This window comes from Bos javanicus, chromosome 19 (assembly GCF_032452875.1).
Source record: "Bos javanicus breed banteng chromosome 19, ARS-OSU_banteng_1.0, whole genome shotgun sequence".
Lineage (NCBI taxonomy): Eukaryota > Metazoa > Chordata > Mammalia > Artiodactyla > Bovidae > Bos > Bos javanicus.
In genome coordinates, this window is record NC_083886.1 from 30,604,758 (window position 1) to 30,631,525 (window position 26,768).

Genomic DNA, 26,768 nt, shown 5'->3' on the forward strand with positions numbered 1-26,768 from the left:
GATGTCATGCAGGACAGTGGGCTCAGTGTCATCAAAACTAGTCACTTTTTTTTTTTTTTTTGCAAGAGAGGCTGGAGATTTGAATTCTTACTATAAAATCTGTAGATTTTTGGAGGTTGGTAACCAACTCAACAACTTTTAAATGAAACCATGGGCAGAAACAAAAAACCACCACCAAAAGCCCCTGGAGTTTTCCCACTGGCCACCAGTGTGTAGCTCCTGGTTTTAATTGTTGTGGACCTGCCTAAACAGTCATTTGAAGAGAGGGTACCCTCGTGTTAAAGAACTGAATACCACCATCCTAGACTAAAGGTATAATTAGCACTTTTACCCTGTATTAGGGCTTCCCAGGTGGCTCAGTGGTAAAGAATCCGCCTGCCAATGCAGGAGACACGAGTTCCATCCCTGGGTTTGGAAGATCCCCTGGAGGAGGAAATGGCAACCCACTCCAGTATTCTTGCCTGGGAAAAAAATCCCAGGGACAGAGGAGCCTGGCTGGCTACAGTCCATGGGGCAGCAAGGGAGTCAGACATGACTGAGTGACTGAACAACAAAACCCTGTATTAGTCACCCTTTTGCTAAGACCTCTTACTACTAAGACACCTGGTGGGTGAACTGAATACCAAATTCCGGGGTATCAGGACACAGCTTCCAAGGGCTGAAAACGTGTGACCAACTACATCTCACCCAGAGCTGAGCACCCCAGCCTGGCTCCAACCTTCTTTGGAAGAGAGGCATGGGATGAGGTTTGGGAACCAGAAGGGTGGACCCTGGAAATTCCATGCTACTCTGTCTATGGAAAAATGGTGCCTCAACAGTTGATGAGAAGGTTTGGAAGGGGAGGCAGTGAGTAAGGAAGCTGATATACAGCTTAAGGAGAGAGGCATGCATCACCAGCTGGGCAGGGAGGCAGAGAAGGCGTTCAGAGGCAAAGCCAAGTATGGAGCAGGAGAAGGAGAAAGTGAACCAGTACCACAGCCTTGGGGAGGACAGATGCACATCCATCGGGTATAAAGGTGGATGACACAGCTGTTAGAGTGAGCAGAGATCCACCTCCTCCATGGGATCACACACACTGAGCAGCTGGGGAGCCAGAACTCTGGAAGCATGGTGCCTGGGGATGAGGATGGCTGGATTCATTCCTCGCGTTAAGCAGTGCAGAGCTCTGCAAGGCTCCGGGGCAGGGGAATGTGTGTTTTGGGACCGCTGGGGAGGGAGCAGGGGGAGTGGGCAAGGATCACAGGTATCCTTCTCAATCTGCCCAAAGGGAACTCTGCTCTCAGGTCCTGGGAGAAGGGGATGCCTTCTGGTCCCCTGGTCCCCTGACCTCACGCCTCCCAGCTGGCCTGTTTGGCCCCATCTGAACTGCCCACTGCATCACCCCAGCTTCTCAAGATAATGCTTGCGTGGGTTCTCCCCACTGAGAACCCATACTTCCTCCTTCTAGCTCTTCCTTGAAAAGGACATCCACTCCCAGCCACCCACAGGAGACTTCAGGCTCACTGGGTCACCACTCCAGGCCAGCAGTTGTTGTTTTTTTGTCTGTTTTGAAAGTTTGACCCAAAGTAATAAGCACATTTTATTTCACAACCCAATATACATGCAAAGCAAAAGTTTCACGAGGCAATACTTGCTTTTACCACACGCAACGCACTCTGCTGTTTTCCCCTCTTTTCCATGCTGGCTAATACAGGTTATAGACACAAGGTGGCTAGTGATGCCTGCTTTAGTAAACAAACACTGCTTTATCTGCTCTCAACAGCTCCTCTTTCTAAATTCCCCACTGGACACCTACCCCCCCACTCTCCATCATAAATTCCTGCAAGGGATTCCCTCACTTTGCACTTTCTTGGGCCGCCCAGAGAGACATGCAAGCTCTTCATTTCCAATCTCTCTGCCCCAGACTGTACACCACTTGTGGGCACCCAGGATTACTGTACACATTTCCTCTTTTCAAGAACAGAGTTGGTGCTTTGCTGTACAGTAGAAAATAACACAACATTGTAAAGCAACTATACTCCAATAAAATTTTTAAAAAAATAATAAAAAGAAGAGTTGGGAATTCCCTGGCTGTCCAGTGGTTACGACTCTGTGCTTTCACTGTTATAAGCCCGGGTTTGATCCCTCACTGGGGAACTAAGACTCCACAAGCCACATGGTACGGCCAAGGAAAAAGAAAGAAAGAAAAAAGAACAGGGTCCAAGCCTTTGGATCTAGCGCACTTAAAATATCGGTTGAATGTTTGATATCATGGAAGAGGGTGCCCAGATGACACTTTCTAAATGATGATAAAATTGTAGTGCGTTTCAAGGCATGTCCGAAACCCAATCTCCAGCAAAGCCCTCTGCTGCTGGCGGCAGCCTCTCCCTGTCACTGGGGAACGGAGCCGCGTGGATGCTCGTGGTTTCCAGGCCCCTCGTCCTCAGAGGCATGTACCCCCACGAGGGCCCCAGTGTTGTCGCCGACAGGTCCACACCAGCTGGGACACTGACCGTCCACAACAGTGCTGGGGAAGAGATGCCCGTACTCCCTGGGGAAATCCAGCCTCGGAAGAGTGGACACAGTGGTCACATGGGAAGTGGCTGAATCTGTTGAATCCAAGTTTTCCAGACTCCAACTTCCATGCTCTTTCCTGAAGCCTTAATGGCTTCTGATCCTGTTATGTAATCCTGGGTTCCTTACATGCCCCCCCAACTTGTGACTTAAGAAAGAAGCACCCTCGAGTAATGGGCCCCCTCTCTGCAGCCTGGTGTGTATACCCTCAGCCATCCTGACCCCATGACAGAAGTGCCCACAGGAGGTACGGGTACCCAGGTCAGAAGATCCTAGGGGAGCTGGTTCCCGCCCCAGTCTCTCTGACCGGCTGTGTGACACGGGCAGAGCGTGTACCTCTCTGGGCTTCGCCCTCATCTAGAGGCGAGGGAGGTGAACCAGCCGACTCCCAAGGTCCCTTCCAGGCTTCTCCTGACTACTCTACCTGTACCACGTGGAGCCACCCAGCCCCAACAGGGAAGGGAGAAAAGGCTAAAGAGAGGAGGCGAAGTTCCGGACCAGGGAACCCAGTCAAAGTGAAAACAAGGAAAACTGACGCAGCACTCAGCTCACTGCAGACACCATTCTGCCCAGAGGCTGGCTCCTCTTTCAGGAGCCTCAGGTCCCCCGCTGGCCCAGACTTGGTGAAGGGAAGAGGAAGGGGGAATTTGTGGGGAAACTGAAGACTCACACCGCCCCCACCCAGCAGGAGGCTGTCCAAGAAGGACTTGCCTCCTGGCTTTCCGAAGGTGTGGCAGGTGTGGGGGCTGCCTCCCCCACTCCGCTCTCACCCTGCTCCAATGAGCTTCGAGCATCTGCCCCGCAGACCAGTAGCACCGCCCTGGGTGCCCACTCACCTCAGCCCCACAGACCCTCCTCTTGCAAAGCTGACCCGCTGGTCATTTTCTGCCACTGTCTCCACATCCGCTGCTTCCCCGTGGCATCAGCTAATTCACTGTGCAAAGCAGCATTTATATATAGAAAGTTGCAGCCACGCAGGTTAGCATTAAAATAGAGACTTGACGTTGCTGTGGCAACCAAACAAATGATATTCAAAACGAAAGTAAGTATTCTGCAATCGGGTAAGCATGTCCACAGCCTTCCAGGACAGCTGTGCCGTTTCCCCCGCGAGGGTGGGTGGGACAGCTCAGCAGAAGGGCCTGGTCCTCCATCAACCTCCTCCCTGTGAAGTCACCCCTCTGCTTTCAGCTGTGGCCGTGGCCCTCTGCACAAGCTCCTTCTTGAAGCCAACTCCTTACCCAGAACAGACCTGAGGCCAGGACATTGAAGGGGTGCGGTGACCCTGACCAGGTGTGTCTATCTGCAGCTCTACTCCTTAAGGACCAAGGGGAAGCAGCCTGTGTTATTTCTAAGGAAGCTTCTGGAAACAAAGGTGGCTTCTGTCATCTGTCGGCCACACGCAATCAAGAGGCACCAGTGAGCTGAGTGACATTTGGCAGGCAGCTTCCCCTCTCTGAGCCTCAGTGTAAAAATAAGGGGGCACACTACTATATGTAAAATTGATAACTAATAAGGACCTACTGTATAACACTGGGACCTCTACTCAATATTCTGTAATGGTCTATATGGATGAAACAGAGTGCACAGATGTATAACTGACTCACTTTACTGTGCACCAGAAACTAACACAACACTGTAAGTCAGTTAACTGTGTCCTCGGTAGTGTCTGACTCTTTGTGACTCCGTGGAATGTAGCCCACCAGGCTCCTCTGTCCATGGGATTTTTCAGGCAAGAATACTGGTGGGTTGTCAATTCCTCCTCCAGGGATCTTCCTGACCCAGGGATCAAACTCGTGTCTCCTGTGTCTCCTGCACTGGTAGGCGGGTTCTTTACCACTGAGCCACCATAAAAGTTAAAAAGAAAAAATAAGGGCAGAGGGGATGAGGGACTGAAGAAGCAGCTTAGTCCCTCCTACCTCTGCAATTCTAGGATGTGCATCTTGTCTCCTTTCTCACTTCTGTTTTTTACTTTCCTTGTTTCCTTCGTCCCTGGACATATGCCTTAACCCTGCCACATAAGCCCTGATATGTCTACAGCCCCCATCTCACACAGGAGCTCCTGGTTCCTGGTATGGCATGTGGAACAGCCCTCCACCAGTGCTGTTCAGCACAGCCACCACCCAGAATACTCACAGCCATTAAGTCAAAAGGTATGGATTCTGTTATTCAAGGAGCCACCAAGAGCCAAGGGGCCTTAGACAACTCTCTGCGCCTTTCTGAGACTCGATTACGTATTTCAAAATCAGACATGATCTGCAATGACTAAAATTTAAAAGATGGACAATATCAAGTGCTGGCATGGATGCAGAGCAACTGGAAATCTCATCCATTGCTGGTGGGAATGCAAAATGGTACAGCCACTCGAGAGCAGTTCAGCAGTTTCCTACAAAGTTAAACATATACTTACCAGATGACCCGGCAATCCCACTCCTAGGCACGTACCCCAAAGAAATTAAAATATAGGTCCACAGCAAGTCTTGTACACAAATGTTCATAGCAGCTTTATTCCTAAGAACCCCAAACTGGCAACAACCCAAAGGATCTCAGCAGGTACTAAAGAACAAACTATGGAACATCCATGCAATGGGATATTACTCACCAACGCAAAGGAACAAGCTATCGATATATGCCACAACCTGGACCCATCTCATAGATATTAAGAGGCCAGTCTCAAAAGGTTACCTGTTGTATGATTCCATTTGTATGATATTCTCAAAAAGACAAAACCACTGTACAAGGATGGATGACCCATGAAGGGTTAGGTCAGAGAGGGGATGAATGCAAAGGGAGGGTAGGAGAGAAGATCTTAGAGTGATGAAGCTCTTCTATATCCTGGCTCAGGTGGTGGTCATATAAGTCTATAATATGTGTTAAAATTCACAGAACTGTATACCTAAAAAGGTCAATCTTATTGTCTAGAAAAAACTAAAATACATGCTACTTTCACCTTGAAAAAGAAAAAACAAAACACAGACAATGATGCTGTCTCCTTATAGAACAGATCATTAGTGGGCTCCTCCCAAGCAACAGAGATACAGTGTACAGCATAGGGAAATATGGCCATTATTTTGTATTAACTTCAAATGGAATATTTATATCTATAAAAATATTGAATCAGTATGTTGTATACCTGAAAATTATCTTTTATAAACTAAAATTTATAATTTATTATAAAATTTATTTATATTTATAATTTTAAAAAGGGAGGGGCCCTCACCAATAAACTGTAAAGTCCTGAGAACTATTAGTTACTGATACCGCTTTTAATTACAAAGAGCCTCTTCTTGTTTTAGACGAATAGTTCTCCACCTTGGAGCAGGAGCAGCAGCATCACCTGGGAATCTGATCAGAAGTAGAAACTTTGGGGCATCAACACAGCCCTCCTGAATCAGAAATTCTGGGGGTGGGGTCCCACAGTCCGTTTCTGACAAGCCTTTGGGGTGAATGGTTCCAATGCATGCTGAAATTTGGGGACCACTGGCCTCCACACATCCATTAGATCCATCTAAGGCCAGTCCATCACAGATCCTTCTGGCCCTTTAATGTCTAAAGTACAGATGCAGACAACGCCTTTTTCCACCTCCTCCTTGCTCACTGACTCTTCCTCTTTTCCCCCTCTCCCCGTCTCTGCCTTTATTCTGCCCCCAGGCCAGCTGTTGCCCTGCAGGGAGGAGCAGGGGCCACAGCTCTAACTGACATGGAATCACACGTCCTGTTGGGATGCCTGGAAGGAAGAGTCACTGTGACCTCAGTCTTGGGAGGAGCTGGGAGGATCAGGGAGGGGCCCTGGGCTGCACACAGGGCTGCAGGCTCTGCAAACACTCTTCCCTTCTGACCTGGCCGCCCACCTCCTACTCTCAACTCCTGGAGCACTGCTCCAATCAAACCCTGGAAAGGCACCACGTCCCGCTTACCCCAGAAGGACAACTTCAAAGCTGCTTCACATAGACCCTGGCTCCGAAGCCACGCAGAGATGACGGATCACAAAGGCAAAATCAGAACCATATGGACTTCGTAGTCGGCAAAATAAACAGAATTACAGCATCAGGGTTGGGGAGAAGGAAACCGGGGTCTGAGTGTCTGGCCCAGAGCCCAGGTTTGGTGGCCCCCAGCACGGGCTGGGCTCCCTGGCCTCTCCTCCCCGCCCACAATGCTTACAAACAGTGCTGGGGCACCCGGCGTGCTAGTCCTCCTCACCGAGGACTCTATGAGCGAGGCTGCTTCAGCTGACATTTACTGCATTTTTATATTCTCTTTTATGGTGCACTTGAAGATAGTTCAACTTCTTTTCTAGTTTTGCACAAATATGCACAAGCACACTCGGCCACTGGTGACAGCACCAGGAGCCTCGGGGAGGGGTTGGAGGAGCAGCTGTGGCCCCCACTGTGCTTAGTCGCTCAGTTGTGTCCGACTCTTTGTGACCCCACGCACTGTAGCCCCCCAGGCTCTGTCTGTGGGGATTCTCCAGGCAAGAATTCTGGAGTGGGTTGCCATGCCCTCCTGCAGGGGATCTTCCTAACCCAGGGATCGAACCCGGGTCTCCCACATCGCAGGTGGGTCCTTTACCAGCTGAACTACCTGGGAAGCCTCACCCCTGCCCTCTTCTACACCAATGGTCCCTTCCTTCCAGAGACAACCATGCTGGGCATACAGCCAATCGTGCTGGGTGCACCCACTCCCGGCCTCATTCGAATCGCGGAGCAGAGAAGCTCTTCCCCAGTTTCTAGGGAAACAGCATGGTGGTTCGAGTGGCCAGTGTTTCTGAACTGGGGCAATTTTGGGGACATCTGGCAATGTCTGGGGACATTTACTGGCTGTCACGATGGGGGTAGGAGTGACCGGCAGGAGTATCGGTTCCCTATTGCTGTCCTGACAAATGCCCACAAATTCAGTAGCTTCAGTTCGGTTCAGTCACTCAGTTGTGTCCGATTCTTTGTGACCCCATGAATTGCAGCACGCCAGGCCTCCCTGTCCATCACCAATTCCCAGAGTTCACTCAGACTCATGTCCATCGAGTCGGTGATGCCATCCAGCCATCTCATCCTCTGTCGTCCCCTTCTCCTCCTGCCCCCAATCCCTCCCAGCATCACAGTCTTTTCCAATGAGTCAACTCTTTGCATGAAGTGGCCAAAGTACTGGAGTTTCAGCTTTAGCATCATTCCTTCCAAAGAAATCCCAGGGCTGATCTCCTTCAGAATGAACTGATTGGATCTCCTTGCAGTCCAAGGGACTCTCAAGAGTCTTCTCCAACACCACAGTTCAAAAGCATCAATTCTTTGGCGCTCAGCTTTCTTCACAGTCCAACTCTCACATCCATACATGACTACTGGAAAAACCATAGCCTTGACCAGACGGACCTTTGTTGGCAAAGTAATATCTCTGCTTTTGAATATGCTATCTAGGTTTGTCATAACTTTCCTTCCAAGGAGTAAGCATCTTTTAATTTTATGGCTGCAGTCACCATCTGCAGTGATTTTGGAGACCCCAAAACTAAAGTCTGACACTGTTTCCACTGTTTCCCCATCTATTTCCCATGAAGTGATGGGACCAGATGCCATATCTTAGTTTTCTGAATATTGAGCTTTAACCCAACCTTTTCACTCTCCACTTTCACTTTCATCAAGAGGCTTTTTAGTTCCTCTTCACTTTCTGTCATAAGGGTGGTGTCATCTGCATATCTGAGGTTATTGATATTCAGTAGCTTAAGGCGACACAAATTTCTTAGAGTTCTGAATTTCAGAAATGGGTCTCACTGGGCTAGATCCAGGGTGTCAGCAGGACTATGTTCCTTATGGAAGTTTTAGGGAAGAATCTGTTTCCTTGTCTTAATTTTCAGCTTCTAGAAGCCACTTGCATTTCTTGGCTCCTGGCCCCTTCATCCATTTTCAAAGCTAGTAATGGTGAATCGAGTCTTCTTCATGCTGCTTTTATCTCTCTGAAAAATCAAAGTGTTAGTCACTCAGTCGTGTCCAACTCTTTGCGACCCTATGGACTGTAGAACGCCAGGCTCCTCTCTCCATGGGATTCTTCAGATAAGAGTACCAGAGAGGGCAGCCATGCCATTCTCCAGGGGATCTTCCCAACCCAGGGACTGAACTCCTTATATCTCCAACATTGCAGGAAGATACTTTACCATCTGAGCCACCAGGGAAGCCCCTGATCTCTTTGGTTTCTTCTTTTTCTTTTTGATTGAGGGGGAGCAGGTAATGAGTAGTATATGGGATCTCAATTCCCTGAACAAGGATCCAACCCTCGCCCCCTACATTGGAAGTACAGAGTTTTAACCACTGGACCGCCAGGGAAGTTCCCTGGTTTTTCTCTCTTTCATCCTCTTCCACTGATAAGGACCCTAGTGATTATATTGGGGCCTACCTATATAATCCAAACTACTCACCTCCAGGTCAACTGCTCTGCAATCTTTTTTATTTTCTTGCTTTAATTTTTTTAAATTATGAAAATATGATAACACATATACAGGAGACTTGGAAAATACAGAACAAGGTTACATATAGTTCCATTATATATATCAATTATTATTTTAAGTAGATAAATTAAGATTTTTTAGTTGGCATTTCAATATCAAACTCTCAAAAATTAATAGAATAAATAGACAGAGAAGTACAGCAGACCCGAAAAGCACTGAGAACCAATTCAACATAATCAAGATTTAAACAATTTTCACACAGTTGCTGCTGCTGCTACTGCTAAGTCGCTTCAGTCGTGTCCGACTCTGTGCGACCCCATAGACGGCAGCCCGCCAGGCTCCCCCATCCCTGGGATTCTCCAGGCAAGAACACTGGAGTGGGTTGCATTTCCTTCTCCAATGCATGAAAGTGAAAAGTGAAAGTGAATTCGCTCAGTCGTGTCCGACTCTTAGCGACCCCATGGACTGTAGCCTACCAGGCTCCTCCGTCCGTGGGATTTTCCAGGCAAGAGTACTGGAGTGGAGTGCCATCGTCTTCTCCATTTCACACAGTAGTGGGATACAAATTTTATTCAAGTTCCCACAGACCATAAACTAGGAGACACTGCAACATATCCCGGGACATAACACAAGGTGTGATTTGTGACCTTAATTCCATCTGCAACGTCAATGCCCTGGACCATGTGACCTAATACACTCACAGGTTCCAGGAAGGGGGGCTCTGGACATCTGGTGGGTGGCATGATTGTGTCGACCACTGGCATCCAGTGAGTAGAGACCAGCGATGCTACTGAACATCCTACAATGCACAGGATCCCCCAGCCCACAACCAGGAACTATTCACCCCCAAATCCCCAAATGTCAGTAGGGGTGAGGCTGAGAAACTCTGGTACAGCCTAATACTGATCAGGTTCCCAGTGACCCTGACTCAAGTCCATCTCCATGGAGAGACCAACCACTGGACCTTAGGAGAAGCTGTGACTCACGATGAAGGAGGAACACTTACCATTCTGTTTAATATTTTAAAGTAGATTCTGTGTTCCAAAATCATCCTCAAATGATTCTTTTCTGAAATACATACAAGCTTTAAAAACAAATAAAATGCACCCTGCCCACTGAAGGCCCAAGAACACAGTGGACATAGATCATTTAAATCCCTTTACATAAACAACTTCAAATAACATGACTAATCCTGCTTTGCTGTCTGATATGCTGTTTGGTCTCAGAAACCCCTGAATTTGCAATCCAGAAGTGCTCACACGCCCATGTTCTCTCTCCTCTCTCCCAGGAGGGCTCAGCCACCAGCAGCTGTTGAGAATACTTAATGACCCAGAGGTCTCAGTCCCCACAGCAAAAGCCCTCCAGCCCCTGGGCTCCTGTGGGTAGCCAGGGGAGCCCAGCATGGGTGAAGCCGCAGCTGCTGGGGCAGCCTGGGGAGGGAAGGGCTGTGCAGGAGGCCCCGTCCAGCCCTGCAGACCGAAAGGGTCAGAAAGGATGCGCCTCCGCACAGGCAACCTCCATCCTACCCCCTGGGCCATTCACCGGCCGGGGCTCCCAGAGTGGGTCAAGAAGCAGCAGCAGAGATCGAATTGGTGATGGTTTCCTGGCAATTCCCTGGCAGGGACAGGCAGGACCTGTGAACCCCACTTTTCTGTCATTCAGACAAAGGAGTCCCTACTCCCTCCCACCTCCACCACAATGATGAGCAGAGGCACGGTGGCACCGGGCGTGGGCACGTGTGTTCCCATGTCCTGCAGCCCAGACAATCCCCTGCTCTCTGCTCCACACCTACTGCTTATTTAACTTCTCTGTGGCAATTATCCAGCATTTTCTGCCAAAGCCACCATCTCTGCCCCAAAGCATGTGAAACACCAGCTCTAGTGAAGCCAGCCCCGTGAGTGAGATGCCCTGGCACTCAGGACCCCTTGCGCCAAGGTGCTGGCCACGCAGCACACTACATGCGTCCATCTGTCTGTCCTGCAAACACTTGTCATGCTTCTACTAAGCTCGAGACACCATCTAGACCTGGAAACCACAGCAGCCGAGACAGAAGGGCCTTGTCCACAAGGAGCTTAACTCTACTGAAGGGAGAACAATAGGGCTCGGCTCCAAACATGGATGAACGCTATCTGATTTAACAGGCAAACCAACACCGGAGGAAGGTGAAAAACCATCTTCATTTTCAGGTGATTACAACCACAACAATAAACACACAACACGACACTGTATGGCTAAATGTCCTCATCAGTTCATGTACGTTCACCACAAGCCTGGAGGTAGGTTCTGGAAGCACAGATGGTCCCTGGCTTATGGTGACTTTTGTTGACTTCGACTTATGATTTCTTGACTCTACGATGGTGTAGAAGCTCTATGCATTCCGTAGAAACTTGCTGAACTTGCACAGCTGGCTCCGGACCTCTTAGTGAGTCACCTCTCCTCTCACCTGCTCAGTGTGGCAGCTTCCTGACCGCCACCCAGCACAGCTCAACCACTGAGCATTCTGCCTGCAGAATGCCTCCTTCTGGACCCGGGCCCCAGGGCTCCCACCTCCAAGGGGCAGAGGGATCCTGTCTTCATGTGGCTCCAGAAGCCCCTCTGTGGTTCAGTCCCCACAGTGAGTCACCTCCCTCCTGGACTGTTGCCAAAGAGAAAGCCCCATTGTGGTGGGAGCACCCACCCCCACTTCCCTTTTCCAAGCACGGCTTTCACCAGATCGAACATTAGTCATGTAAATGCCAACAGAAGTTCAAAGACGCTTTGATAATGGGATTTTCTAATGCAAGCAGCTGCCGCTGCTGGACACAAACCTCTTGGCTCCCTCATCCAATACTCCCCTTTCGGGACCTCTGGGGTCAGCATCTCCATCTCCTGTGACATGTGGGGATGTGGACGTCTGTTTTCACACTTGGATTTTTGCGGCAGAGGGAAAGCCTCAAAGGCATGACCTGGAATCTCCAAGAACAGTGATCTGGGGGCCTGGAAACCTCCCTGGGCTCCAACAGCATGCTACATCTCCAGGAAACACCAAGCCAGAAGCAACTTGTGACAGTTACCTTCTCAGTGTGCCTTCCCCCAACACACCCCTACTTCTGCTGAGAGTGCCCTGATTTTCTTTTGGGGGTTCATATTTTCCCTACCCCGTCATCATGGTTTGTGGAGAGAGATGGCCCTTGCCTCTCTAAGGAGCACAGTCTATTCCCCGGGCCACAGTGACTAGCTCTGGAGGGGGCAAGTGATCCAGGTGCTCAATTCCTGGATTTCAGTTGGAATTAAAGTAAATGTGAAGCTAATGGTAAATGCAGTAAGATAAATGATGGTTATCTTGACACCCTATGGGAAAAACCTCCTGAGTACGGAAGCTACACAGAAGAAAAAAAAGAGCTGGTGAGGGACAGACGGAAGAGATAGGGGAGTAGGGAGAGAGACAGACATCAGATTGCTGATACTGTGTAAGTTGCTTGATCAAACCATGCCTGAAGCTGACATTCTGGGACTTTTTCAGTTACACCGAACTATGAATTCCCTTTTTGTCTGAAGCCAATTTGAGAGGCATTTATATAAGATGAAATAGAAAGATTTGTGCCTAACATTCTCTCAGCACAGGCCAGGGCATAATATCAACAGCAGCAAACTCTAAAGAACATAGAGCAGAAAGTATGAGAGATTCAGCCCCTTCTATGAAGGTAAAGTCTTCTTCCAATGAGACATGCATTCCCAAATATCCTCCGTATTAGTTTCCTATGGCCGCTGCAAAAAACTACCACGGACTTGGTAGCATAAAACTAAGTCTATATGTATTCTCTCAGAATATGTACTTCTCTCAGAAGTGTGTGTGTGTGTGTATGTGTGTGTATGTATGTGTGTGTATATATATATTCATTCTCTCAGTTCTGGAGGCCAGAAGTCCAAAATCTGTATGACTGAACTGAAATCAAGGTTTTTGGCAAGGCCACGTTCCCTCTGGAACTTCTGGGGGAGAATCCTGTCCTTGCCTCTCCCAGCACCTGGTGGCTGCCAGCCTCCCTTGGCTTGTGGCCACATCACTCCAGTCTCCGCCTTCCTGGTCAGATTCCTCCTCTTCTGGGCACAGTAGCATCTCCTTCTGCCTCCTTCTAATAAGGACACCCAGCACTGCATTTAGGACCATCTGGATAATCTGGGATAATCTCTTTATCGTAAAATCCTTAACTTGGTCACATCTGCAGAGACCCTTCTCCCAAATCCGGTAACTTCCCAGGGCCTGGGGACTGGAATGTGGACGCAACTTTGGGAGCCATTCTCGCCATCTCCCCTCATCCTGGCCGAGTCAGACCATCACGCGAGCGTGGACAAGGCACGCCACGGTTCACACCTCCTAGGCCTCACAGGACTGCGCGGCGGGGCTCCACAGAATGGCGGGGAACTCCTAGGCAGGCCAAGCAGCACTAGGAGAGGAAATAACCGCAGGGTCTTTAAAAGACAGAGTAGAAGAACTGCAGGGAGCAGAGTGCCAGGCTCGGCCCAGTGTGGCTTGCACTCCTGGATGAGGTCTGATCAGGGACATTTTGGGGAGCTGGAGTCAGGGGGCTGTCTGCTGAGGGATAAAATGCAGTATGATCTCAGATCAAGGTAAGGCTAATTAGAACACACCCCCACATAAACCATAATGTCCCCAGTGAGTGGGAGGGTTGGGGTAGGATGGGGGAAGGCATCCCCTTTGTACTGGAAGCAGGAAGAAAGGAGGGAAAATGAGAGTGTGATGTGTGAAGGAAGCCACGTCCAGCTGGGCTGTTTCTTACAGCTGCGGTGATTCTGGCCTGTACTTGCTGTTAATGGGGCCCTGGCACCAGAGAAAAGGAAGGGAAAGACCACCCACTGGAAAGAACCAGACCTGTAGATTGCAGGTGCTCCCCGGCCGGGTCGGGGAGGCTTGCCTCTGGAGTGACATCCCCACCCCCACCGTGGGGAGAATAGAGGCTGGTCACACCTACAAGAGTATGTGGGTGGACTCGGATCTAAGTGGGGTGTCCGGCCTCTGCCAGTCCCCAAGAGGACTCGAGCAACTGGGGAAGGCCCCCCTCCCAACTGGAAGCTGCCCCCACAACGTGGGGAGCTGGGTCAGGACACGCCCACATCTCCACAGAAACGCCCAGAACAAAACCAAACTTTTGAGCTTCCTTTGCGGTCTGCTGACCTGGTTGGTGAGGCAAGGTGGGGTTCCCCAAAGCCCTGTTGTTGTTTAGTCACTAAGTTGTGTTCAACTCTTCGTGACCCCATGGACCGTAGCCCACCATGCTCCTCTGTCCATGGGATTCTCCAGGCAAGATACTGGAATGGGTTGCCATGCCCTCCTCTAGGGGAATCTTGCCAACCCAGGGATTGAAACTGAAACTCCTGCTTGGCAGGCAGATTCTTTACCAATGAGCCACCAGGGAAGCTCCCCAAATCACAGGCATTCCTGTAACACCGCCAACACTCAAGGTAGTCCCTTACAGGGTGCCCAGGATGGCCTGGGCAGGCTAAGAGAGCCGTTTTTAAATAGCACCACACTCATTTTAAGGCCTCTTTTGGAAACCCACACACAGCTAGCACATAAGGACTGCGTGGTCCCTGACATTCTGCATGGGCAGCCATGATCCACTTTGGCTCCTTGCAGGTCACTAAATGCCTCCCCTTCACTCCTCCATACAGACTACTGCCCCCGCCCCCACCAGCTTACTTCTGGCTGAAAAGCTCCCTGGAGACCCACACAGAAAAACCAGGCCACCCGCCCAACCAGCACCAAGCCAGAATGTCTGTCACTCTCCAGTTGGTGACAGTTCTTTGAGAATACAGCTTGGACACTGCACACCCTGCTCTGCCCTGGCTGGGGGCAGGGGCCTTGATGAGAGATAAGAAACCATCCCCTAGAAGTTGTTAGAGAGACCCCCAACTAGGAGACGGCTAACTCTGTAACTGAGAGAAGCTGACAGCAATATGCCATAATCTTGACTCGGAGGTATGGTCACCTCACATTCTGTAAAGAGCCGGGGTATGGTGTCTCTGACACTATCTATATCAAATGACCTTGGTCACTGGGTCTTGGTCTTGACCTTGGACACTTCTGCACAAACTAGTCCAGGCCTGTGATCTGTCCTTCAGAATGTCATACGCCCCACAGCTGAGACTGAGGTCTCATGTGAAAAGATCCACCAGCTCCTCCGAAACCTCTTAAGCTGCTTCGTGAGCAGCTCAGTGAAATCACACCAGTACTGAGAGGGGCAGCCCCCCAACACACTCTTGATAGGCAAGCTCATCCCAGAAGCAGCATCCACACCCCCACACCCCTTCCCTCAAGGGCTGAAGGAGCCTGGGTTCTCCTCTGACAGGAAGGCAGAGACCAGCTGTGTCAGGGTTCCCAAGACCACCCAGGTCTGGTTATTCACTAGGAGGACTCACAGAACCAGTATGTAGCCATGATTTATTATAACACAAAGATACCAAAAAAAAGAAAAATCAATAAAGGGAAAAAGTGTCTGGGGCCAGGCCCTGAGGAAACCAGGTGCAAAGCTTGCAGGAGTCTCCTCCCAGAGCAGCCACACAAGATGCACTGAATTTGTCCAGCTGCGACGGGTAGAAGTGTGTCTACCAGGGATGCTCAGAGACTCAGAGCTCTGGGGCTCAATCAGGGGCTGGTCCCATAGGCGGGCTTCCCTGGTGGCTCAGGGGTAAAGACTCCACCTGCCAATGCAGAAGACGCAGGTTTGATCTGTGGGTCAGCAAGATCCCCTAGAGAAGGAAATGGAACTCCAGTATTCTTGCCTGGCAAATTCCATGGACAGAGAGAAGCCTGGTGGGCTACAATCCAAGGGGTTGCAATGAGCCAGAGACAACCAAGTGACTGAGCACGCACTCATGATCCCATAGGCATCCTCTGCCTGATACATAGCAAAACCCCAGACTCCCAGAAGGAAAGCAGGTGCTCAGAATTAACCACAATGTTTGAAAGAACCTAAGAGCCAGCCTTATCATTTCTGGAATGGCGGGAACCCTCCCTAGAGCCAAGTGGCATCAGCCAAAGGCCAACACTGCAAGCATGCTCTGTAAGGAGAGCAGTCCTGGGCTGGCTCTGTTAACGGTTTCTCCACACTGGATATAGAATGTTCCTTAAAAGGGACCTCTCCTGCTGTCTGGCTGGCCCATTCAGTGGCAGATTCCTGCCACCGACCCCTAAGCAAGGGACAAGCCTCTAAAACCCTTGTGCTGATGGAGAGCTCACTCCCTCACACAGCGTGCTGGCCCATGGTTGGCCTGTGCTCATTGACAGCATTTTTCTCCCAGAAACACTGGCCTGCAACTGCAATATTTCACACTGATGAGCACTTCTTATAATCACCACTACTTACTATCACTCTCTATGTCAGGCACTGGGCCCAGCATGCGACACATGTGACCTTATTTAATATAATATTCACGGTTTACAATGGTGTCAACTATAGCTTACAGGCATGCAATGACTTGCCCAAGATCCCATTTTAATGGGTGTGAGCCCTGGTCTATTTGACCCTACAGCTGGTGACCTTGAACCCCCTATATCCAGCTTCCCTTGGGAGCTCATCTTTCACTATCATTTTTGGCATGACATCATACCACTCTTGTTTACTTAATATTTTTAGTTGACTCTTTCTTTACTTAAAAAAAAAACACATTTCTCAGAAAATCTTAATAGTATTCTCTGAATGGAAAACTAGTAACATCTGCCAGAAATCTACAGCACAAAAATAACTGCAACAAAAAAAAACAAGCGATGCTACTCAGTCATAACTAGACAGTGCTACCTGCCGAGGCCTGTTCTCACTCAGCACCACCCCAAACTCTCCTTAACTGAGAGCACTGCAAAAGGAAAACACTTCTCCTTTTGTGATTTAATGGTTCGGAAAGTCTTGCCTGTGGACCACTGAGACCCACCTTTGCCCAGTCTTCTGGAACATGCTACACGGTTACCCTACGTGCTATAGGAACCTGCCCTGTCTGGCTCACTGTCAGGCAGCAGGGAAGCAGGTGCTGCTGGCTGGTTCCCTGTCTGCCCCACGCCCCATCCCAAGGCATTTTCCAGCTCCTCCCTGCCCCACTGGCTCACCTGTTCTCCAGCCTCTGCGGCCACTGTGCCCAGGAGTCATGCAACATCAGCACCCACTTGGGGCAGGTGCCCCTTCTGCTCCCAGCCTGGGCCCTGTTCTCCCTCATCCCTAGTTTCTGCTCCCCTGAGCTCCATTCAGCTGGCCTTGGCTACTGGCCTGATCTTGGGGAGAGAAAATGCCACCAGAGATGCTGTGCTTCTGGCCAATTTCCTAAATTAGGAGGAGCTGGGAGGGACAGGCAGAGGGTTTCTCACAGGCAAGTCATGATCTGGGATGTGGGGGTTGGTCCGGGATGAGGGCAGCATTCTGAAGTTGGAAATGTGCCTTTTTTCTCAAACATGGGACGATATCCCTGATTCCCACTTCCCCAATACCACATGATCTTCTGGTCCAACCCAACCAAAGGCTTTAAGGAGCCATCCAATCAGAAACAGAGGGTCCCACTCAGAAACCATCCAGAGGCAGCAGGCAGGAAGGCACCAAGGAACCCCAAGCATAGAAAGGCAGTGGGGATGGCTGAGAGCTTGGGCTGATGAGGAAAACAGACCCAGATTCAAGTCCTGGCTCCACCATCCCCCTGGCCAAATGACTTTCCACATCTGAGGCACAGGATCAAAAATCATACGAACCCAGTAGGGTTGTTGTAGGGGTACTGGGAAGCACCCAGAGACTGGGCTCAGTACCATTATTTCTGTGGAGCTGGGCTCTGAGTCTGAAGCCAAGAACAAGAATAGGAAACAGCCGAAGGCAGATTACTCCCCCACACGTGCAGTGAACAGCCTGTGAGCAGAGAGCTGGAGAGGTGGGACCCTGCCCAACAGGTTTTTGTGCCAGAGAGGTGAGGGCTTAGCCTGCAGGTCAGGGGCCTACCTAAAAACCAGGAAATGTCCCATGAAAAAAAAAAGACTGCAGTCATCTCATGAAAACTCAACAGGGCCATTCAAAAACTGTCCTTACAGGATGAAGAAAATCTTCCCCGTCATCCTCGAAAGCAGTGGTTTTCAGCCTGGCTGCCCATGAACATCACCTGAGAATTTTTTTTTTTTTTTTTAATTTATTTTTGGCTGCGCCACACAGCTTGTGGGAACTCGGTTCCTCAGTTGGGGTCATGGCAGTGACAGTGGCCACCAGGAAATTCCCCATCTGGGAGTTTTATAGCCACCTGCATGCCCAGGAATCCCCTGGCCCGTGAAACAGGATGTCTCAGGGAGACACCTGGAGATGGCTGCCTTGCAAACTCAAAGGTAATTCCAACATGCAGCCAACAGAGCTGCTCGGATGACTCTGTGGCCACCACCTGCCTCATGGGGGCCGGTAGCAGACACGACCTGGTCTACAGCTTGCTCAGCCAAGGTTAATAATAAGAAAGGCTGGGGCCCTGGGACGCAAAGCCAGCATGCAGCCTGCTTTGACCATCATCTGTTCCACAACAGCTATGCTGGCCGGCGTGGTCATCCTGGGCCTCCTCTCAGGGCAGCGTCACCTCTGCCCATCCTGGGAAAAGCCAAAGGCTGCAGCTCACTGAGGACCAGGAGTGTGCTAGAGAAGCTGGTGGGGAGGGTTCTTCTGCCCACGGTCTGGGAACAGCCCCAAAGGCATTCAAATTTCGATTTTCTTGCTAGGTAAGAGGTTCTTCTGGCTTACAACACCCTTCCTATAAAGTCCTGGAGCTACCCCATGCCCAGAGAAACCCCAAGTTCCATCATTTACTGAGAGAATGATCTTTCTGTCCACCAGCCTCCTGGATCCATGGGAGCAGATAATGAGCATAAGACAAAGAAAAGAGCGGACCACTTGCCAGCACTGTTTCCGGGGGTGGGGCGGGGGGAGACTGTGGACAGAGGCTTGGGGATGGACCAACGTGCACGGATTGTCTGGCCCTAGGACTGCTGCGTTACTGGCTTACCTGCCCACTGGTTTTGTGCCATTTCTCTAAAAAGGGGGAGACGGGCTAAAAAGAAGTGAGCTGGTTGACAGGGTATTACAGTTCCCAGGCTGTGTTATGATTCCAAGGGTGCAGAGTGACATAGTCTCGCCCAGGGTGGGCAGCAAAATGGAGATTTAGGAGACCCTCCCTGGCCGGGGACCCTAGTGACAGCAAGGCGAAGGCTCGCAGGAATGAGGCAAGGAAATGGGATTTTGATTGCTCAGATTAAGTGTGGCAGGGCCGGAGAACAGTGACAAGTGACATGTGAATCACAAAGACGAGGGCTTCCCAGGATCCGACGTGTCCTAACAGGCCCAGTGGCTCAGCCTGAGAAACAGGAAAATGGGGAAGAGGATGAAACACAGCTTGAGGCTAGCTGATACCCCTCCCCAGCCAGTGTGGGCTGGGCTCTTTCAGGGTCACTGATAACAATCCTGGAAGTCAGAATGGTTTTTGTTTGAGCCTGTTCTCTTAAGTCTAGAGTTCCTCTGTTGTCCCCGAGGCCCTGGGGAAAGCCAAGGTGTAGATGACAAGATGACAGCATGAACCCTTGCTCCAAAAAGCCCAGTCCACACACCAGCCACAGTGAGCTGGTTAGGAACACAGCATTCAGGACCCTCCCCTGACCTCCTGCATCAAAATCTGCTTTCTGCTAAGGGCACAGGTGACCCGTGCTCTGGTTCATGTTTGGGAAACTCTTATTTGCAGCAGAGGCTCTTTGTCGGCTGCATAAGGTACCTCTCAAGGTACTAACCACATACTGAAGTATGTAACAGCCACACAGACAGCTGAATGAAGACTTTAGAGGTGGTTTCAATTTAGGCTCAGACAGTAAAGAATCCACCTGCAATGTAAGAGATCCAGGTTCGATCCCTGAATTGGGAAGATCCTCTGGAGAAGGGAATGGCTACCCAATCCAGTATTCTTGCCTGGAGAATTCCATGGACAGAAGACCCTGGCAGGCTACAGTCCATAGGGTCGCAAACAGCTGGATACGACTTTCACTTCTTGTCCCGTTTAGGCATCTCACGCTGATTCCTACCCCTGGTCAAATCCTTGGCTCCAGCTACTTCCTCAGTTCCCCCCTCACAGATCAACTAAGGCAATCGCTGATTAAAATGTCTCCCCACAGCCACTAAACTTGATAGAGTAACCTTTCCAGATTTATTAGCCCATCTGTTCACTTACTTATTAAATTGTTTGCCAGGCTCGTTCAAACACCGAGTGGGCACCTACTATATGTCAGGCACTGAGAAGCAGCAAAAATATGACCCAGTCAGGTTCTGGGAAGAGTCTGCCTTCTGTAAAGAGAGAAAGATGGCAGACGGGCAGTCATGGCACAGGGTGACGGATGGGTGCAGTGCTAAGCAGAAAAACCGAGGGGTCCAGAAAGGGATCTTAGGAGGAGATGCTGCCTGCAGGCCATCATAATGACATGCTTTCTATTTACCAGGCTTTTTGCTTTACGGTTTCTGCTCCCTCCTGCTTGCATTCTGTTGGATGGACTGCATTTTCTTTATTTTCCCTCCAATCCACAAACTTGGTATTTATAGAGTCTATTTATACTACTTAGGTGGTTACACTGACATTTTTTACATGTACACTTGACTTCAAGCACACAGTTAATTGATAACTCTTTTCTCCTTCTGAATAATACAAAGCCCTGCAGTGCTTTCCCTTTGATCTCCTCAGCTGACCTAGGTGTCTGGAATTTGAGTCGGCAGAAGGTGCTGCTTTCTCACAAGTCCTGGAACCGCCTGACTGTTTGCTATCTCCTGCCACTGATCATTTTTCAGAAAAATTTCAAATTGACTCAAGAGGAAATAGAAAACCTGAGTAGATCCATAACCTTCAAAGGAATCAATTCTGCGGTTTACAGTCTACCTTAAAAAACGATAATGGGTTTATGTGGTTTTACTGACGAAGTTCTCTTTAACCTTCAAGGGAAAGGCAACATTTACACCATCTCTACCAGAAATAGAAAAACAATCAATTCCTTTTAGAATACTCTGATACAAATCTTCAAAGGAAAACAAAGTAAGAATCAAAAGCCTACCTCTTAACCTCACAGAGCACAGGTGTAAAAATCCTAAATACATATTAGCAAATTCTGGGGATGGGAGGACCATCTTACGCCCTCAATAAAAACAGTCTATGCAGTTAATACATGCATTTGACTAGATCACAATTTTTAAATGCCACGTAACAAAATATGCCATTTAAAAAATATGAAAGAGCAAGGCTTAAGAGACAGCATGATGGAAAAGTGAGCAGGGTGTGAATAGGATATGCACAGGAGAGGAAATCTGAAAGCAAACACACATATGAAAATATACACAACCTCACTAGCAATGAAGGGAAAACAAACCCAAGTTAAATCTGAGGTGCAATATTTCACACGTTCAGATGGCAAAAATAAGTGTGCTCTCTTGGCAAGGGGAGTGGATATTGTATACTCTGCGAGTAGCATTACGTGTATATTTGCAAAACCTCTTTGAAAAATACAAAATCCCAAGTGGTAAAATCCCAAGGTACATACTGAGACCCAGATAATCTTCTAGGTATCTACCTGCTTCAGAGGAATACTCACAGAAGTACACAAGAAGAAACGTACAGTTGTTTCTAATAATCTAAAAAGTCCACCCACAGGAATCAACTATGAGATACGCATGCGCTAGAAAAATGAACCAGGTCTACACACACTGACCTGGATAAACTTCAAAAACATGCGTGAAGAAAGCCAATCCCACCAAGAGAACTATATTTCATGTAAGTTTCAAAAGACATAAGACATTAGGAAATGTTTACTGCAGATGCATGCTGTTGCTGTGGTTTAGTCACTCAGCCATGCCCGATTTTTTGTGATCACATGGGTTGTGGCCCGCCAGACTCCTCTACCCATGGGTTCTCCCAGGCAAGAATATTGGAGTGGGTTGCCATTTCCTTCTCCAGGGGATCTTCCTGACCCAGGGATCGAATCCGCGTCTTCTGCGTTGGCAGGCGGATTCTTTACCGCTGAGCCACCAGGGAAGCCCCTGTAGATGCATACATGGTAATATAAAGTTTAAACATGTTCACGGAAACGAGGCACCAACCACAGAAGAGTGGTTACCTCTGTAGAGACAAGGAGAAAGGGGAATAGAACTGGAGGAACACGTGAGATTTTTTTTTTTTTAATGCTGAGGAATGTGTTATCGTTACCCTGTATGTTGTCACCCTGCAAAATACATCATGCAAAGTGCCAGGCTGGAGGAAGCACAAGCTGGAATCAAGACTGCTGGGAGAGAATTCAATAACCTCAGATACGCAGATGACACCACCCTTATGGCAGAAAGTGAAAAGGAACTAAAGAACCTCTTGATGAAAGTGAAAGAGGAGAGTGAAAAAGCTGGCTTAAAACTCAACATTCAAAAAACGAAGATCATGGCATCCGGTCCCATCACTCCATGGCAGATAAATGGAGAAACAAGGGAAACAGGGACAGACTTTATTTTCTTGGGCTCCAAAATCACTGCACATGGTGACTGCAGCCATGAAATTAAAGACGCTTGCTCCTGGGGAGAAAAGCTATGAGCAACCTAGACAGCATATGAAAAGGCAGAGACATTACTCTGCCGACAAAGATCTATCTAGTCAGAGTTATGGCTTTTCCAGTAGTCGTGTATGGATGTGAGAGTTGGACTATAAAGAAAGCTGAGCGCCCAAGAATTGACACTTTTGAACTGTGGTGTTGGAGAAGACTACTGAGAGTCAGTTGGACTGCAAAGATATCCAACCAGTCAATTCTAAAAGAAATCAGTCCTGAATATTCATTGGAAGGACTGATGTTGAAGCTGAAACTCTATACTTTGTCCACCTGATGTGAAGAACTGACTCCTTGGAAAAGACCCTGATGCTGGGAAAGATTGGGGGCAGGAGGAGAAGTGAACAACAGAGGATAAATTGGCTGGATGGCATCACCGACTCGATGGACTTGAGTTTGAGCAAGCTCCGGAAGATGGTGATGGACAGGGAAGCCTGGCGTGCTACAGTCCATGGGGTCACAAAGAGGTGGACATGACTGAGTGACTGAACTGAATGTGGTATTTCTAACTGACATTTGGCAAGTGTTGATACCTGTCGAATCCAGAGATAGTGATAAGCACAGGAAAAATGTTCAACATCATAAACCCTCAGGAAAACACAAGTTGAAAGCGCAATGAGAAACCACTTCATACTCACTAGAATGTTAAAAAAAAAATCTTGGCAAAGACCTAGGACGATTGAAAGCTCATATGTTGCTGTGAGTGACGAGTGAAGTGCAGAAACTAGTTTTGCCGTTTCTTATATAAACATACACTGACCATATGATCCAACAATTTCACTCCTAGGTATTTACACCAGAGAAATGAAAACATGTGTGAAAGACTTACATACAAAAGTTCGGAGAATTACTCATAATAGCTAAAAGCTGGAAACATCCCAAATGTCCATCAATTGACAAATGGGTTAAGTTTGGGTCTACGAGTATGGTCAACCAATGAAATTCTACTAAGCAATAAAACGGAATCGACAACTGATACAATATGGCTAAATCTCAGACCTTGTCCTATTCAAGGAAGCCAAACTTCAAGGGTACAAAGCCAAGATTCAAGGCTACAAACCACATGATCCATTTCTATGAAATCCTAGAATAAGCAAAACTAACCTATAGGGTAGAAGGTAGAGGTGACCTGAGGAGATGAATAGGAGAAAAACTGATTGCAAATGGGTTAGAGAGAACTTTTCAGAACCATGTTCCAGACGTCGATTGGAATGGCAGTTATACAGGTATATATTTGTCAAGTCACTGACCTATATCGTGAGAATGGGTGAATTTTATGGTAAATAATAGCGTACAGCACATTTTATTTATTTGTGGTAAATTATGATACATTTGTGCTTCTCTGGTGGCTCAGACAGTAAATAATCTGCCTGCAATGCTGTGCTTAGTCGCTCAGTCGTGTCTGACTATTTGTGACCCTGATGGACTGTAGCCCGCCAGGTTCCTCTGTCCATGGGATTCTCCAGTCAAGAACACTAGTGGGTTGCCATTTCCTCCTCCAGGGGATCTTCCCGACCCAGGGATGGAACGCCCGCATTGCAGGCGGACTCTTTACCGTCTGAGCCACCAGGGAAGTCAGGAGAAGCAAGGCAGGAGACCCAGGTTCCATCCCTGGGTTGGGAAGATTCCCCTGGAGAAGGGCATGGCAACCCACTCCAGTATTCTTGCCTAGAGAATTCCATACACAGAGGAGGCTGGCGTGCTACATTCCATGGGGCTGTAAAGACTCGGACACGACTGAGCGACTAACACTTTCACTTTTTTCATGATACACTTATGGTAAATTATATACTTTATTGTAAAATATATAAATTATAGTTGATTTTTAAAATAGGGATATAGTAGATACATATAACTTCTTTTTTTGGTTAAAACTAAGTGGGTTTTAGAAAATATTGGTCATTAACTGCATATCTTGCAGAGCAGGAGGCTTCCGGAGAAAAACAAAGAACTAAGAAGGCACCTAATGCTAAATCCTATCCTTTCCCGTGGAAAGCTATTTCATCACTGCAGCAGTCCTATTAGAAACCCAAGGGTCCTTTGAGATTATCAAGTTCAAGTCTCTCATTTTCAGGAAAGCAGTGAAATTTGTCCAAGATCACGGCTGCAAACATTTGTTGCTTAAGCTGCCGAGTGTCCCTTACCCAAACCTTAACACCATTGTACTTTTTCTTTTCTTTTTTTACGAAAAAAAGGCACTCCTACTAGGTACTTTCTCCATGGATCTCTGAATCCAGGTGCCAGCCCTCCCTCTATAAGCCCTAAGGGATGCCAGTGGGAGTTCCTCCCTCTTTCACAGGGCAAAGGTGTGCTTGCCGCCAGATGCTCTCCGCTGACACCCGGAGAGACGCACGGGGTTTCCCCCTTAACGACCAAGCACACCTGACCACTCTCTGTTCGCTCTAAGGTTATTCCTATCAGTCCTACCTCCTGGCCCCACACAGCTGAGCATCTTGGTTTCTATCTGCTTTCAGAAGATATCCCCAGCCTCCTGTCCATCCTGTGAGCTTCCAGAATCTTTGTAATAAATTTCACTTTGCTTACATCGAAGAATTGGTTTCTGAAGTTTGTGACCAAAGAACCCTGTATGACACATCACCCAACCAGCATAAGGTAGGCGAAGCCCACAGTCCAGAGTTCTGAATGCTCCAGGATGTCCCTGGGTGTGGTGTGCTCAGTCACTCCAGCAGCGTCTGACTCTGTGCAACCCTATGGATTACAGCCTGCCAGGCTCCACCGTCCACTGGATTCTCCAGGCAAGAATACTGGAGTGGGTTGCCATTTCCTTCTCCAGGGGATCTTCCTGACCTGGGATCGAACCTGCGTCTCTTAAGTCTCCTGCATTGACAGATGGGTTCTTTACCACTAGCGCCACCTGGGAAGCCAGAGGTAATGCCTAGGGTACTCAGCGTCACTGCTTCACCCCAGGGTGCTGGGGCACAGAATAAGAAAATGTACTCAGTGACGCACGAAGCAGACTGACATGCTTTAATTTCATCCTTCCCACAACCTGGTAATACAGAGATTTGTTGATGGTGGTGGTGGTGTTTAGTTGCTAAGTTGTGTCCGACCCTTAGTGATCCCATGGACTGCAGCCTGCCAGGCTCCTCTGTCCATGGAATTCTCTAGGCAAGAATACTGGAGTGGGTAGCCATTCCCTTCTCCAGGGGATGTTCCTGACCCAGGGATTGAACCCCGTGCCTCCTGAACTGCAGGCGGATTCTTTACCACTGAGCCACCCAGGAAGTCCAACATAGGGATTAACCCCCCTTTATCTATGAGGACACTGAAGAGGAAGAAAAATATTTTTTCAAGGTTACACAGCTCATAAGTGACAGCGCCAGAACCTGAGCCAAATCTGTTCAAACTTTAAAGTCTGGCTCCTGTCACCTCATCAGGCTGCCTGGCCTCAAGAAAACATTCCTGCTTCTCCTGCTTTACAATTAGGTCACTGGGACTTCAACTTGGGTATCAGAGGCACAGTGGGATGTTGGCTGCACCGACAAAATAGAAGGGCTGGGGGTGGGGCAATGCATTCACTGGGTCAGGACACTCACCCAGAAAAGTGTCACAGTGGATGGGGTGATGGGGTGAAGACGCTGCAGCCTTAGGGAGAACAGACATGCCCGGGGAACAATGTGGGAACCATCCACATCCCTGAGGAGTGGAAGTAAATTCTTTCTGCTTGGAGATGAATACATGTTCACGTTCCCATGGCAACAGAACATGCGCACTGCTGCCCATACCTGTAAGTGAGTGACTCACGTTTTTGGCATCGCACTAGCCCAGTCCTAAGTCATTAGCTAATCAGCTGAGAATGCTTACACTCTGCAGTAGGGAGGACGGGTAAACAGGGTCTCAACATGTCCCTCTGAGGCTCTGAGAGCAGGGATCACGTTTCCTTGGCTTTGGCACAGGATTTGCAATACCTGGCACCATCGCTGCTCTCAAACCATCATAAGGAACCTGAATTTATTCTGGGCTCTCTAAACAGAGGGGATAGGAGCAGAGTTTCAGTTAAAACCAAGTGTTAGACAGTCGTGTCTGACTCTTTGTGACCCCATGGCCTGCAGCCTGCCAGGCTCCTCTGTCCATGGAATTCTCCAGGCAAGAATACTGGGGTGGGTTGCCATTCCCTTCTCTGGGGGATCTTCCCAACCCAGGGATCGAACCTGGGTCTCC

At 48.8% G+C, this 26,768-nt stretch overlaps 1 protein-coding gene across 4 annotated transcripts in view; it reads right to left on the reverse strand.

Moving 5' to 3' along the window:
• Positions 1–26,768, reverse strand: part of GAS7 (growth arrest specific 7) — a 212,118-nt gene that overhangs the window by 112,009 nt on the left and 73,341 nt on the right. The window contains exon 1 of one of the 4 annotated variants that reach the window (XM_061391071.1): positions 3,390–3,510. The exons of 2 other annotated variants lie outside the window; for them this stretch is intronic. The gene's annotated coding sequence lies outside the window, so the exon portion shown is untranslated. Of the gene's footprint in view, positions 1–3,389; positions 3,511–26,768 lie in introns of those variants that run through there. One more of the 4 variants, XM_061391068.1, reaches the window with a different exon arrangement.